The sequence below is a fragment of the Pseudophryne corroboree genome, chromosome 5 (assembly GCF_028390025.1).
Source record: "Pseudophryne corroboree isolate aPseCor3 chromosome 5, aPseCor3.hap2, whole genome shotgun sequence".
Classification (NCBI taxonomy): domain Eukaryota; kingdom Metazoa; phylum Chordata; class Amphibia; order Anura; family Myobatrachidae; genus Pseudophryne; species Pseudophryne corroboree.
The window spans coordinates 250,933,208-250,948,066 of NC_086448.1; the positions used below are offsets into that span (position 1 = coordinate 250,933,208).

A 14,859-nucleotide genomic window follows, 5' to 3' on the forward strand; every position below is an offset into this window, starting at 1 on the left:
ATCAAAGGAGTGGCATCAGGACAACTCTGAATGTCCTTGAGTGGCCCAGCCAGAGCCCAGACTTGAATCCGATTAAACATCTCTGGAGATATCTGAAAATAGCTGTGCATCAATGCTTCCCATCCAACCTGATGGAGCTTGAGAGGTGCTGCAATGAGGAATGGACAAAATTGCCCAAAGATAGGTGTGCCAAGCTTGTAGCATCAAAAAGACTTGAAGCTGTAATTGCTGCGAAAGGTGCATCAACAAAGTATTGAGCAAAGCTGTGAATACTTATGTACAGTTCATGTGATTTCTTAGGTTTTTATTTTTAATACATTTGCAAAAATCTCAAAAAAACTTTTTTCACGTTGTCATTATGGGGTATTGTGTGTAGAATTTTGAGGGAAAAATGAATTTATTCCAGGCTGGAATAAGGCTGTAACAAAACAAAATGTGGAAAAAGTGAAGCGCTGTGAATTTTTTCTGGATGCACTGTATATGGTAATCGTTTGAAGAAACTGACAATTATTTATTTACAGGGATTTAAATCATGGGTCAAGCCACTACTGCTTCAGACAATAATTTTTTTATTGTGCTCCCTGATGCCGATCTGTATAAGTGGCGGACAGTGGTGAATTGCAGTACCTGGGTATTCCCACGTGGTCTCCCATCCAAGTACTAACCCGACCCTCCACAGTTTAGCTTCCAAAATCAGATGAGATTGGGCATCTCCAGTGGGGTATGACCGCAATGGCTACATTTGTCACTATTAACACATCAGTCTGGTGAGCAATATCTTATTCAGAAAAAGCAGTGTGTACTATTCACACGGATGACAAAAACAAACAAAATATACAGAAGTATTACTTACGTATAAACCTTAAATAGGAGTGTGTTTTAATCGCATACATTAAGGCAGGAAGCAGGAGATTGTGAATATAGTGAGAGGATTTGGAAGGAACCTGTATGCATTTATGGTGTCTCACTTCTGCCTTTCATCCATCTTGTCACATGGTATAGGGTGGAGAATGAGAGAGGGAAACACTGACAACAGGTTGGAAGGAAGACAAAGTAGAGCTGTCAAGTATGCAGTGGTTGTCACACCTAGCCCTGTTACTCATGCATTGCAGGGTACATGTGTTACACATCTCAAAGTCCGTTTTAGGATCTGTTTTCAACCATGCGGATTCGACAAAAGAAAAAGTTGAATCTGCATGGTCGAAAATGTATTAAAAAACGGATGAAAACGCCCGCTATTGAAGACTGACTGTCGAATTAGCCCCGGGTTTTTGGCATGCCGAAAATACCGGCACTAATTGAATAAATGCCTTTGTGTTTAAGACAATTAACCTACCAGTATGTTTTTAGATTCTAGGGAAGACAACTAGCACTTGGAGGAAACCCACACAAACACTTGGAGAACATAAAAACTCTGCACAGCTAGTGGTCAGAATAAAACTCATGACCACAGTGATGCGAGTCAGCAGTGCTAACCACTATATCCTCTACCTGATAAACTATGCAAAACTAGCTATGCAGGATGCATGTTGTCATGATTACAGATTAATTAGGATAATTATGGAAATGATATGTTTATGTTGTCATGATCAATCGTAAGATTTGCATTTAGGCAAAATGGTTTCCAACAATCCACTGGGGCTAATGAGGGTTACTGCATTTCCTGTAGCCTTACCCTGATTATAGATGAAGATGCCCTGTTATCACTGAAGGACAATCACTCCTTGTTATTGTTTTGTTAAGAGTGCCATAAATACTAATAGAGTATACAATTCTTTGGCCAGGAAAACATTTATGTGTATATTTATAGATATGTATAGATATACACACACATTAAAGCAATACTTCCCATAATACATGTTTGGGAAGACTTCTATATATGTTTGTAATATCTGTATGTAACAAGATAATATTGTGGGCAAAGTGTGCAAATTGCTGTTGTCACGGTGTTTAAACACCGGCAGCGTCACCGCATTTTGCACCCCTATCCTGTTCGCCTGAATCCCAAATTCACACAAAAGTGCTTGCTTCCCTGCTAACCGCAATTTGATCAGCTGTTGCCGCACTGATTCCGCTTGGCTGATGTGTTCTCCTGCAGTCAAATCCCTCCCAATGTGTCAATGACATATACAGGCACATTAAGCAATTTTTGGGGAGGATGCATCCTCACAAGTAATCAGTGTATCATATTATGTTTCCTATGTACATTGTCAGAAAAGTAATTTGCTTAGTGTAAGTAATGCTTATATCTGCTATGTTCAAGAATAGAGATACAGTATAGTAAGGATAATGGGGGTCATTCCGAGTTGTTCGCTCAGTATTTTTTTCTCGCAACGGAGCGATTAGTCGCTAATGCGCATGCGCAATGCCCGCAGTGCGACTGCGCCAAGTAAATTTGCTATGCAGTTAGGTATTTTACTCACGGCATTACAAGGTTTTTTCTTCATTCTGGTGATCGTAATGTGATTGACAGGAAGTGGGTGTTTCTGGGCGGAAACAGGCCGTTTTATGGGTGTGTGTGAAAAAACGCTACCGTTTCTGGGAAAAACGCGGGAGTGGCTGGAGAAACGGAGGAGTGTCTGGGCGAACGCTGGGTGTGTTTGTGACGTCAAACCAGGAACGACAAGCACTGAACTGATCGCAGATGCCGAGTATGTGTGGAGCTACTTAGAAACTGCTAAGAAGTGTCTATTCGCAATTCTGCTAATCTTTCGTTCGCAATTTTGATAAGCTAAGATTCACTCCCAGTAGGCGGCGGCTTAGCGTGTGCAAAGCTGCTAAAAGCAGCTTGCGAGCGAACAACTCGGAATGACCCCCAATATGGACACTAATCCATAAAACAGTTTAGAAGGGTATAAAAAATACTGAAATAATTTGAGTAATTGCCAGTTTATGGGGAACAATCTGGTACTATGCTCATATCTACTGGCCTTCTTTGACAGTACTGTAGGTTACGTGAAAAGTAAGTCAGTGTGATTCTTCTGTTTCTGTGTTCTAGTTCTACTATATACAATTTGTTATCAGCATTTTATTTACTAAATATTGTGGATTTTGTCTTAAGAATTAATATATCAGACATAATGCTAAATTTATACAGGGAACTGTTTGGTTAAAAGCAACTTTGATTACATAAGCTTGTGATTGCATGTACTCTCGCCCCGCTGTATCCTATACCTGTAGGCTATACCTCCACTGTTTGCGATCCTTGTCAGCAGCAGCCTATGAAGTGCATTCCAGATTGCTGCCTCGGATAGTTCCTCTATGGGTTGGATGTACTTCCCGTGGATCTATTCATACAGGATATATTATACAGTGGTACCACAAACGTGTCAGTTTTCCCATATATGCCTTGGGTCCCTGTTTGGCTTATCTCCCACAGTGTAACCTTTGTAGTGCATTCAACATGGCTGTCTCATTTGGTGCGCCTGTGGATGGGATGAACAAACATGGGCCTGATAGTTATGTTGGGACCCTACTCCCAGTATTAGGATGCTGCAATGTTCCCATTTTGTGTCATTTCTTCTAGGTATAACCTACTCCACCCAGGGAATCCTACATAGTGTGCCTAACATGGCCTCACCTGGTACCTTTCGTGGGTGGAATATATAACCCATGGATCTTATTGCCCACAATGTGTGCACCAACCTGCAATATGCTTATTATTCTGTTTAGGTTTTCATGGTTTATTATTATTTCTGTGGGGTTTTTCTACTTGCTGTAATACTGAATCCTTTGTACTATGCACTTTGTTTTTGATGTCTGTAAAGCGACTTTGAGTCCTGCTGGAGAAGAGCACTATTTAAATAAAATTATTATTATTATTATTTGTTAGATGAGGGAGTAACTGAAGACTACCTAAGAGTGCCAGCTTGTGAACTAACATGGTGACAACAGTGTTGGTTAATAGTGAGTTTTAATATAATTGTGGGGGATTTTAGTTATACTTAGACCAGGTGCTTTTTTTGTTTTGATTAACCCTTTTACAATCACATGGCAGGAGTGACTATTGTTGTAACAAGTATAAAATAAGGGTTTGTGTACTAAGGGGAGATAAGGGGGCAAAATGAAAAAGATAGTGATTATACTTGTACATATTGTTTCTTAATATGTACCATCTGTCTTCAGCCTACAAGCGAAGGCTTGAATATTAGAAGGAGAACAGAAGACACTGATTTTGTCACTAGAAGGTCCTGTTATCTGCTGCCACCTGAAGAGAAGTTCTACTGTCAATAAAATTGATAAAAAAAAAAAATCCGGGAGAGGAGAGCAGGGGTCGTCACCTCCCAGGTGGCTGTGTGGCGGGGAGGTCATGGTGAGGAGGGAGGATACACAGGGCTAGGTTATTAAAATGAATGCCGTGTATTGTGCATGCCCAGTTTGCACAAGCCGTACGTGCACAGAAGACATTAAAGGCACATCTCTGCTGACACCACAGAGGGTGCGACTTTACATTCACCCTCTTGGACACAGCAACTTTTGGTAGATAGCGCGGTAGCCGCTGACCTCTTCACAATGATAACAGGTGAAGCAGCAGTAGATTTTTCTCCATGATAAAAGGAGTGTTACTACATGGAGCCCTAAGTATATTGAACAATATTTTTATATCATATGTGTCAAAGTGTACTTTTTTTTTGTAGCAACAAGCCTTGTACAGCAGTTATGCTTTAACTGAGAACAGTGCAAATGACTGTTAAAACTCCTGTTTGTTTTTGAGTTTTTAGGTAGAACAGTGATGCAGGGACAGAGCAATACATAAAAACTATTCTTTGTTGATAGGTCAGGATTCTGGCAGTGGTAGCCATGTTTGGTAAATGCTTCTTCATGCTTCACATCATGCATGTGCATATGGGGCCTGGACTGATTAGTGAAGCAGTAAGTTTTTACTTACTGCTGCCAGTCAGTATAATTGGTGAGCTGAGCATTGCTCAGCTGTCTCTCCTAAGTTTTTCATAAACAGACCCAAAAGACAATACAACATTTTTCTTTTTAGACTTATAGATAAATAGGTCCATAACTCTGGAGATACAATAGTAGATTTACCTTCATCAATGGTGTAAATTACCTCATTTGTTTGTTAAGGGAATACTGAAATATAGCAAACCTTTTCAGTTTCTTCCACAATACAAACCTATTTATTATATATCAACAGAGGATGCCCAGGCAAGTGTCTCACGTGCAAGCCATAGTTAGACAAACTTGATATGATAGCCATAGTTAGACAACCTTGGTTCTAATGTATAGAGTAATGATTGGTGGGACCTACATACTGGTCACTCTGTTTTATAATCTGCTTCATTATGTGTATGTGGCATGGTGGTAAGGAATAAGGCTAAGAGGTATAGAACTTTGTTTTTGGAATATTCTGTTGTATCTGTTTCACTTCCTTTCATTTTCTTCTTTGTTTTCTCTTTCTTTCCCTTCTCTTTTCTTCATTATTGTTGTCAAAATTAGAATTATTTTATTACAGTATCAATTTACAATTCTACAGAATATGAAACAAGGCTGTATTTTTAGTAATCCTCTCTTAAACATATAATTGGTCCTTTGGAACAATATAAATTGTTGTAGGTTGTTGCTTATTTGGAAAACAATCACTTTTTTGGGGCACCTGTTATTTTTTATTAATGGCTCTTGTGTAATGCAGGGTTAATTAAATAGATCATTTAGATAAATTTAGATATATTTTCTCCAGTGGAAACCATGCCATTAAAATAGGCTAACCTAACTAGATGCACTGTATTAATTTTATTAGTAGTAATAAACATATTGTAAGCATCATCATTATCGTGAAATCTATTAATGACAGTTACAAAAACATCCATCACGATCAACTGAAAAAATAATGAATGACCATTGCTATTTTTTATTCCTATTCTTGTCATTTTCAGTAGTAGTAATAATAATAATAATCAGCTGAAATACTGTGTTGTCACAGTTGCAATGTCATCATGATTTTCCCTTAGGTAGGAGAGGTTATTTTGTATCTCTCCTGTCCATCATTGCTTATAGAATTTGTGTAAGTTAGATCTAATAGTGAAAGCTATGTCAGATGCTATTATTTTCTGGTTAAAGCAGCATAAAGCTGTTCTATAGTAGTTTTATGGGTTAACCCATATGGGTTCTCCCAAAACTCACATAAACTACTAGACATGTATTTAGTATCAATATACTCAAGAGAACTAGTTCATTAACTTGTGGGGTAACATCCTAGGGTTGAATTGATAATATAAAAATAACTGTGCCAAGGAAATTTTTGCAAAGACGTTATCCTATTTTTTCCTGTCTAATGTATTGCAAATGAAAATATTTAAATGTAAACATTCTGCAAAATAGTCCTAACCCAGTGGTTCCCAAACGTTTTTGAATCACGGCACCCTAGAGTATTAGAATTTTTCTGCAGCGGGGTACACTGCTATTCCACAGGGAATAACATCGGGGTGTAGAGTTGGATCTTGATCCGAGGCACCAGCAGGCTAAAGCTTTGACTGTTCCCAGGATGCACTGCACCGGCTCCTCTATAGCCCCGCCTCCAGGCACTGGAGCTCAGTTTGTAAGTTGGTGCCTGCAGAGCAGGCAGCTAACAGGTGGGGCTGCGCTAGGCAGCCCGGAAAAGAGCTTTTTTAGAAGACTTCAAGCGCCGCAGCACTTTTATGTCAGTCTGACATTCTGTGCTGCGGCTCCATCACCTCCCCAGCAGCGCTGCATACTCCCGCGGCCTAGTTCACCGGACTTCAGGCACACACCGCTGATGCTGTCCTGGATCACGTGGCTGCACATCAGGGAGGAGGTAAGAAAGTCCCCTTGGTGGGACCTGCCGATTAATTGCAATCCGTCGCGGTCCCAGGAGACGAACCGCACTGCTGGCGTGGACACTGGACTGCACAGTTACCCCACTATATCCACCGGGGAGCACAGGTCGGATTTACTAAAATCCGTTTGTTATAGGCTTCACAGTACCTGGTGGTGAGGACCAGCATAGGGGATAAGGCGCTGACCTGTAGCCCTTCCCCCAGCTCCGGGCGCCATCTACTGCTGGTGTTCCTGCTCTGGAGCTGCATTTCACTCTCCCTCACTCCCTGATTTTGGCGCCATCTTCACTACTAGCTGGCTGATCTCTGGGACTGCAGGGCACTGTCTCCTCTGTAAAGCTGCCTGCCTCATCAGCGCTGTGCTTTTACAGACACTTAAGTATTCTACATGTCATTTTAGACAGTGTTAGTTAAGAACAAGTGTACTGCTATCTGAATATTTGGTACACGTATTCTGTGATATACATCCAGTATCTACTGTGCATTGTTATATCTATACTCATACATAGTTATATGTAAATTACTAGTCCAGTGCAGTTTTATTGTCTATATGTAATAACTTCTGCATTGTACATGTGACTGAGTGTGCCTGTAGCTGTTGTGAGGGATTCCATTCTCCTGTATCACATATTGCTATCACTATATTCTGTACCGTGAGGGGCTAGGTGCGAGATATATAAATATATATATATATATATATATATATATATAGTGTTACACAGAATATACAATTTGGTATTTTTACTGTGTGTTTCAGTCACTTCATATCGCTTAAATCCTCTGTTTTGTGTCCAGTGTTTATTGTCACATAACATAGGTTGTTTTTTTGCCGATATTGTGTTTGTCTGGCTATATTGTACCGTTACGCCCTACGGCTATGTTCCCTATAATGTCTGCCACACTGGGCGGGAAATCCGCGGACGCTTCTGCATCCTGCAGTACTGGCACGGATTTACCTGAGGAGGAAGTTTTAGCTGCTGCCATACACCCAGTCTACCTGCAGTTCATGTGGCTAATCAGGACCCACCTTGGGCAGCATTCTCAAGTATGCTGAGTACACTTGTTACACGTCTTGCGCCCCCTGTGGGACCTCCTGTGCCATTACAGCCACATATTGTCCCTGTACATAATCTGCCCTGGGCGGATGCTCTGTCAACCCAATTCCAACAATTAAATCAATCTTGGTTAGACAAAAATCTACCCCACGCCCCTCTGGGGCCAAAGGGTCATCTGTAAGGGCAATTTCTCTAACGTCCTAAGTGGATGCTGGGGACTCCGTCAGGACCATGGGGATTAGCGGCTCCGCAGGAGACAGGGCACAAAAGTAAAAGCTTTAGGATCAGGTGGTGTGCACTGGCTCCTCCCCCTATGACCCTCCCCCAAGCCTCAGTTAGATTTTTGTGCCCGGCCGAGAAGGGTGCTATCTAGGTGGCTCTCCTAAAGAGCTGCTTAGAGTAAAAGTTTGTTCGGTTTTTTATTTTCAGTGAGTCCTGCTGGCAACAGGCTCACTGCTACGAGGGACTTAGGGGAGAGAAGTGAACTCACCTGCGTGCAGGATGGATTGGCTTCTTAGGCTACTGGACACCATTAGCTCCAGAGGGAGTCGGAACACAGGTCTCACCCTGGGGTTCGTCCCGGAGCCGCGCCGCCGACCCCCTTGCAGATGCCGAAAAGTGAAGAGGTCCAGAAACGGCGGCAGAAGACTCTTCAGTCTTCATAAGGTAGCGCACAGCACTGCAGCTGTGCGCCATTGTTGTCAGCACACTTCATAGCAGCGGTCACTGAGGGTGCAGGGCGCTGGGGGGGGGGCGCCCTGGGCAGCAATGATAGTACCTTATTCTGGCTAAAAATACATCACATATAGCCCCTGGGGGCTATATGGATGTATTTAACCCCTGCCAGGTCTCAGAAAAACGGGAGAAGAAGCCCGCCGAAAAGGGGGCGGGGCCTATTCTCCTCAGCACACAGCGCCATTTTCCCTCACAGAAATGCTGGTGGGAAGGCTCCCAGGCTCTCCCCTGCACTGCACTACAGAAACAGGGTTAAAACAGAGAGGGGGGGCACTTATTTGGCGATATGTATATATATATTAAAATGCTATAAGGGAAAAACACTTATATAAAGGTTGTCCCTGTATAATTATAGCGTTTTTGGTGTGTGCTGGCAAACTCTCCCTCTGTCTCCCCAAAGGGCTAGTGGGGTCCTGTCCTCTATCAGAGCATTCCCTGTGTGTGTGCTGTGTGTCGGTACGTGTGTGTCGACATGTATGAGGACGATGTTGGTGAGGAGGCGGAGCAATTGCCTGAAATGGTGATGTCACTCTCTAGGGAGTCGACACCGGAATGGATGGCTTATTTAAGGAATTACGTGATAATGTCAACACGCTGCAAGGTCGGTTGACGACATGAGACGGCCGGCAAACAAATTAGTACCTGTCCAGGCGTCTCAAACACCGTCAGGGGCTGTAAAACCATCATTTACCTCAGTCGGTCGACACAGACACGGACACTGACTCCAGTGTCGACGGTGAAGAAACAAACGTATTTTCCTTTAGGGCCACACGTTATATGTTAAGGGCAATGAAGGAGGTGTTACATATTTCTGATACTACAAGTACCACAAGAAGGGTATTATGTGGGGTGTGAAAAAACTACCTGTAGTTTTTCCTGAATCAGATAAATTAAATGAAGTGTGTGATGATGCGTGGGTTTCCCCCGATAGAAAATTATTGGCGGTATACCCTTTCCCGCCAGAAGTTAGGGCGCGTTGGGAAACACCCTTTAGGGTGGATAAGGCGCTCACACGCTTATCAAAACAAGTGGCGGTACCGTCTCCAGATAGGGCCGCCCTCAAGGAGCCAGCTGAGAGGCTGGAAAATATCCTAAAAAGGTATATACACACATACTGGTGTTATACTGCGACCAGCGATCGCCTCAGCCTGGATGTGCAGCGCTGGGGTGGCTTGGTCGGATTCCCTGACTGAAAATATTGATACCCTTGACAGGGACAGTATTTTATTGACTATAGAGCATTTAAAGGATGCATTTCTATATATGCGAGATGCACAGAGGGATATTTGCACTCTGGCATTAAGAGTAAGTGCGATGTCCATATCTGCCAGAAGATGTTTATGGACACGACAGTGGTCAGGTGATGCAGATTCCAAACGGCACATGGAAGTATTGCCGTATAAAGGGGAGGAGTTATTTGGGGTCGGTCCATCGGACCTGGTGGCCTCGGCAACAGCTGGAAAATCCACCTTTTTTACCCCAAATCACATCTCAGCAGAAAAAGACACCGTCTTTTCAGCCTCAGTCCTTTCGTCCCCATAAGGGCAAGCGGGCAAAAGGCCAGTCATATCTGCCCAGGGATAGAGGAAAGGGAAGAAGACTGCAGCAGGCAGCCCATTCCCAGGAACAGAAGCCCTCCACAGCTTCTGCCAAGTCCTCAGCATGACGCTGGGGCCGTACAAGCGGACTCAAGTGCGGTGGGGGGTCGTCTCAAGAGTTTCAGCGCGTAGTGGGCTCACTCGCAAGTGGACCCCTGGATCCTACAAGTAGAATCCCAGGGGTACAGACTGGAAATTCGAGACGTCTCCCCCTCGCAGGCTCCTGATGTCTGCTTTACCAACGTCTTCCTCCGACAGGGAGGCAGTATTGGAAACAATTCACAAGCTGTATTCCCAGCAGGTGATAATCAAAGTACCCCTCCTACAACAAGGAAAGGGGTATTATTCCACACTATATTGTGGTACTGAAGCCAGACGGCTCGGTGAGACCTATTCTAAATGGGAAATCTTTGAACACTTACATACAAAGGTTCAAATCAAGATGGAGTCACTCAGAGCAGTGATAGCGAACCAGGAAGAAGGGGACTATATGGTGTCCCTGGACATCAAGGATGCTTACCTCCATGTCCCAAATTGCCCTTCTCACCAAGGGTACCTCAGGTTCGTGGTACGGAACTGTCACTATCAGTTTCAGACGCTGCCGTTTGGATTGTCCACGGCACCCCGGGTCTTTACCAAAGTAATGGCCAAAATGATGATTCTTCTTCAAAGAAAAGGCGTCTTAATTATCCCTTACTTGGACGATCTCCTGATAAGGGCAAGGTCCAGAGAACAGTTGGAAGTCGGAGTAGCACTATCTCAAGTAGTTCTACGACAGCACGGGTGGATTCTAAATATCCAAAATCACAGCCGTTTCCGACGACACGTCTGCTGTTCCTAGGGATGGTTCTGCACACAGTCCAGAAAAAGGTGTTTCTCCCGGAGGAGAAAGCCAGGGAGTTATCCGAGCTAGTCAGGAACCTCCTAAAACCAGGAAAAGTGTCAGTGCATCATTGCACAAGAGTCCTGGGAAAAATGGTGGCTTATTACGAAGCGATTCCATTCGGCAGATTCCACGCAAGAACTTTTCAGTGGGATCTGCTGGACAAATGGTCCGGATCGCATTTTCAGATGCATCAGCGGATAACCCTATCTCCAAGGACAAGGGTGTCTCTCCTGTGGTGGTTACAGAGTGCTCATCTTCTAGAGGGCCGCAGATTCGGCATTCAGGATTGGATGCTGGTGACCACGGAGGCCAGCCTGAGAGGCTGGGGAGCAGTCACACAGGGAAAAAATTTCCAGGGAGTGTGATCAAGTCTGGAGATTTTTCTCCACATAAATATACTGGAGCTAAGGGCAATTTACAATGCTCTAAGCTTAGCAAGACCTCTGCTTCAAGGTCAGCCGGTATTGATCCAGTGGGACAACATCACGGCAGTCGCCCACGTAAACAGACAGGGCGGCACAAGAAGCAGGAGGGCAATGGCAGAAACTGCAAGGATTTTTCGCTGGGCGGAAAATCATGTGATAGCACTGTCAGCAGTGTTCATTCCGGGAGTGGACAACTGGGAAGCAGACTTCCTCAGCATGCACAATCTCCACCCGGGAGAGTGGGGACTTCATCGGGAAGTCTTCCACATGATTGTGAACCGTTGGAAAAGACCAAAGGTGGACATGATGGCGTCCCGCCTGAACAAAAAACTGGACAAGTATTGCGCCAGGTCAAAAGACCCTCAGGCAATAGCTGTGGACGTTTCTGGTAACACCGTGGGTGTACCAGTCGGTGTATGTCTTCCCTCCTCTGCTTCTCATACCCAAGGTATTGAGAATTATAAGACGTAGAGGAGTAAGAACTATACTCGTGGCTCCGGATTGGCCAAGAAGGACTTGGTACCCGGAACTTAAAGAGATGCTCACAGAGGACTCATGGCCTCTGCCGCTAAGAAGGGACTTGCTTCAGCAAGTACCATGTCTGTTCCAAGACTTACCGCGGCTGCGTTTGACGGCATGGCGGTTGAACGCCGGATCCTAAGGGAAAAAGGCATTCCGGAAGAGGTCATTCCTACCCTGGTCAAAGCCAGGAAGGAGGTGACCGCACAACATTATCACCACATGTGGCGAAAATATGTTGCGTGGTGTGAGGCCAGGAAGGCCCCATGAAGAAATTTCAACTCGGTCGTTTCCTGCATTTCCTGCAAACAGGAGTGTCTATGGGCCTCAAATTGGGGTCCATTAAGGTTCAAATTTCGGCCCTGTCGATTTTCTTCCAGAAAGAATTGGCTTCAGTTCCTGAAGTCCAGAAGTTTGTCAAGGGAGTACTGCATATACAACCCCCTTTTGTGCCTCCAGTGGCACTGTGGGATCTCAACGTAGTTCTGGGATTCCTAAAATCACATTGGTTTAAACCGCTCAAATCTGTGGATTTGAAATATCTCACAGGGAAAGTGACCATGCTGTTGGCCCTGGCCTCGGCCAGGCGAGTGTCAGAATTGGCGGCGTTTGTCTCAAAAAAGCCCATATCTGATTGTCCATTCGGACAGGGCAGAGCTGCGGACTCATCCCCAGTTTCTCCCTAAGGTGGTGTCAGTGTTTCACCTGAACCAGCTTATTGTGGTACCTGCGGCTACTAGGGACTTGGAGGACTCCAAGTTGCTAGATGTTGTCAGGGCCCTGAAAATATAGTTTCCAGGACGGCTGGAGTCAGGAAAACTGACTTGCTGTTATCCTGTATGCACCCAACAAACTGGGTGCTCTTGCTTCTAAGCAGACGATTGCTAGTTGGATGTGTAGTACAATTCAGCTTGCACATTCTGTGGCAGGCCTGCCACAGCCAAAATATGTAAATGCCCATTCCACAAGGAAGGTAGGCTCATCTTGGGCGGCTGCCCGAGGGGTCTCGGCTTTACAACTTTGCCGAGCTGATACTTGGTCAGGGGCACACCCTGACTGAGGAGGACCTGGAGTTCTCTCATTCGGTGCTGCAGAGTCATCCGCACTCTCCCGCCCGTTTGGGAGCTTTGGTATAATCCCCATGGTCCTGACGGAGTCCCCAGCATCCACTTAGGACGTTAGAGAAAATAAGAATTTACTTACCGATAATTCTATTTCTCGTAGTCCGTAGTGGATGCTGGGCGCCCATCCCAAGTGCGGATTGTCTGCAATATTTGTACATAGTTATTGTTACAAAAATCGGGTTATTATTGTTGTGAGCCATCTTTTCAGAGGCTCCGCTGTTATCATGCTGTTAACTGGGTTCAGATCACAGGTTGTACAGTGTGATTGGTGGGGCTTGTATGAGTCTTACCCGGGATTCAAAATCCTTCCTTATTGTGTACGCTCGTCCGGGCACAGTATCCTAACTGAGGCTTGGAGGAGGGTCATAGGGGGAGGAGCCAGTGCACACCACCTGATCCTAAAGCTTTTACTTTTGTGCCCTGTCTCCTGCGGAGCCGCTAATCCCCATGGTCCTGACGGAGTCCCCAGCATCCACTACGGACTACGAGAAATAGAATTATCGGTAAGTAAATTCTTATTTTTTCCCCCACAATCCACTAATATTTCGGATAATTCTTCCGATGAGGATGGGGAATATACTGATCCGTCAGACATTGATACAGTTGCTTCTGATGAGGAATCTACAACCCAGGTTGATGTTCCTGACCTGATGGAGGCTATTAAACTAATTCTTCTAATAGATGATGACATTGAGCCTACTGCTGCGTCTAAGAAAGTTGATAAGTTCAAACATCAGAAGGTTGCTAAGGTAATCTTACCACATTCTGACCACTTAAATGACATACGTCAGGAATCCTGGTCGTCACCAGGAAAGAAATTTTCCTGTCTAAAAAGATGCTAGCTCGTTATCCTATTGCTGCAGAGTTGAGTAACAAGTGGGAAACTCCACCGCCGGTGGACTCTCATGTCGCCCGTCTCATGGTGTCATCTACTCTGCCTGTCACCACTGTCACCTCACTGAAGGAACCGGCGGATAAGCGTCTGGAGGGATGCCTGAAGTCTATTTACTCCCTTACTTGCACTGTACGTAGACGTAGACCCACTATGGCTGCCTCCTGGGTTGTTAAAGGTATTGAAGCATGGGTTCAGGCAATTGAGGATGAGCTACCTCAGGACTTTTCTGACACTGCCAGACAATATCTGTCTTATATTACCACAGCCTCCCACTATATTCAGGAGGTGGCCTCTGATGCAGGTGTAATGGCGGCCAAGGTGTCTACTACGTCCATTCTGGATCATCGAATTATGTTATTGAGGTCCTGGAAGGTGGACCTGGACTCCAAAAAGACTTTGGAGGTGCTCCCTTTTAAGGGAGATATCCTATTTGGGGAGGATCTGAACAAGATTGTAACTGACTTGGGTACTGCCAAAACTGCATGTCTCACAAATACTAATCCTTCTGTTCCGAAGGCTAAGAGTACCACCTTTCGTTCCTTTCAACCTCCAGGAAAAGCAAAGGGTTAGGCGACAGGCTTGTGCTTCCAAAACCACTAAATCTTAACAATCCTGGGCCACCTGTCAGTCTGCTTCCAAACAAGACAAGCCTGCAGTATGACGGGGTGGGCCTCCCCCTGGGGGACCTCAGGGTGGGAGGCCGACTTCTGCAGTTCGCCCAGGCCTGGTTAGAGACCACTTCGGATGCCTGGGTGCGGGAAGTCATCTCTCACGGGTACGCAATCTCTTTCAAAAGACTTCTCCCAGTTTTGC

The 14,859-nt window shown here is 44.7% G+C and overlaps 1 protein-coding gene and 1 pseudogene across 7 annotated transcripts in view; one reads left to right on the forward strand and one right to left on the reverse strand.

The window, feature by feature from the left end:
* LRRC3B (leucine rich repeat containing 3B) overlaps window positions 1-14,859 on the forward strand; it is a 495,918-nt gene that overhangs the window by 141,689 nt on the left and 339,370 nt on the right. The window lies entirely within an intron of this gene.
* On the reverse strand, window positions 616-735 carry LOC134931423 (5S ribosomal RNA; annotated as a pseudogene).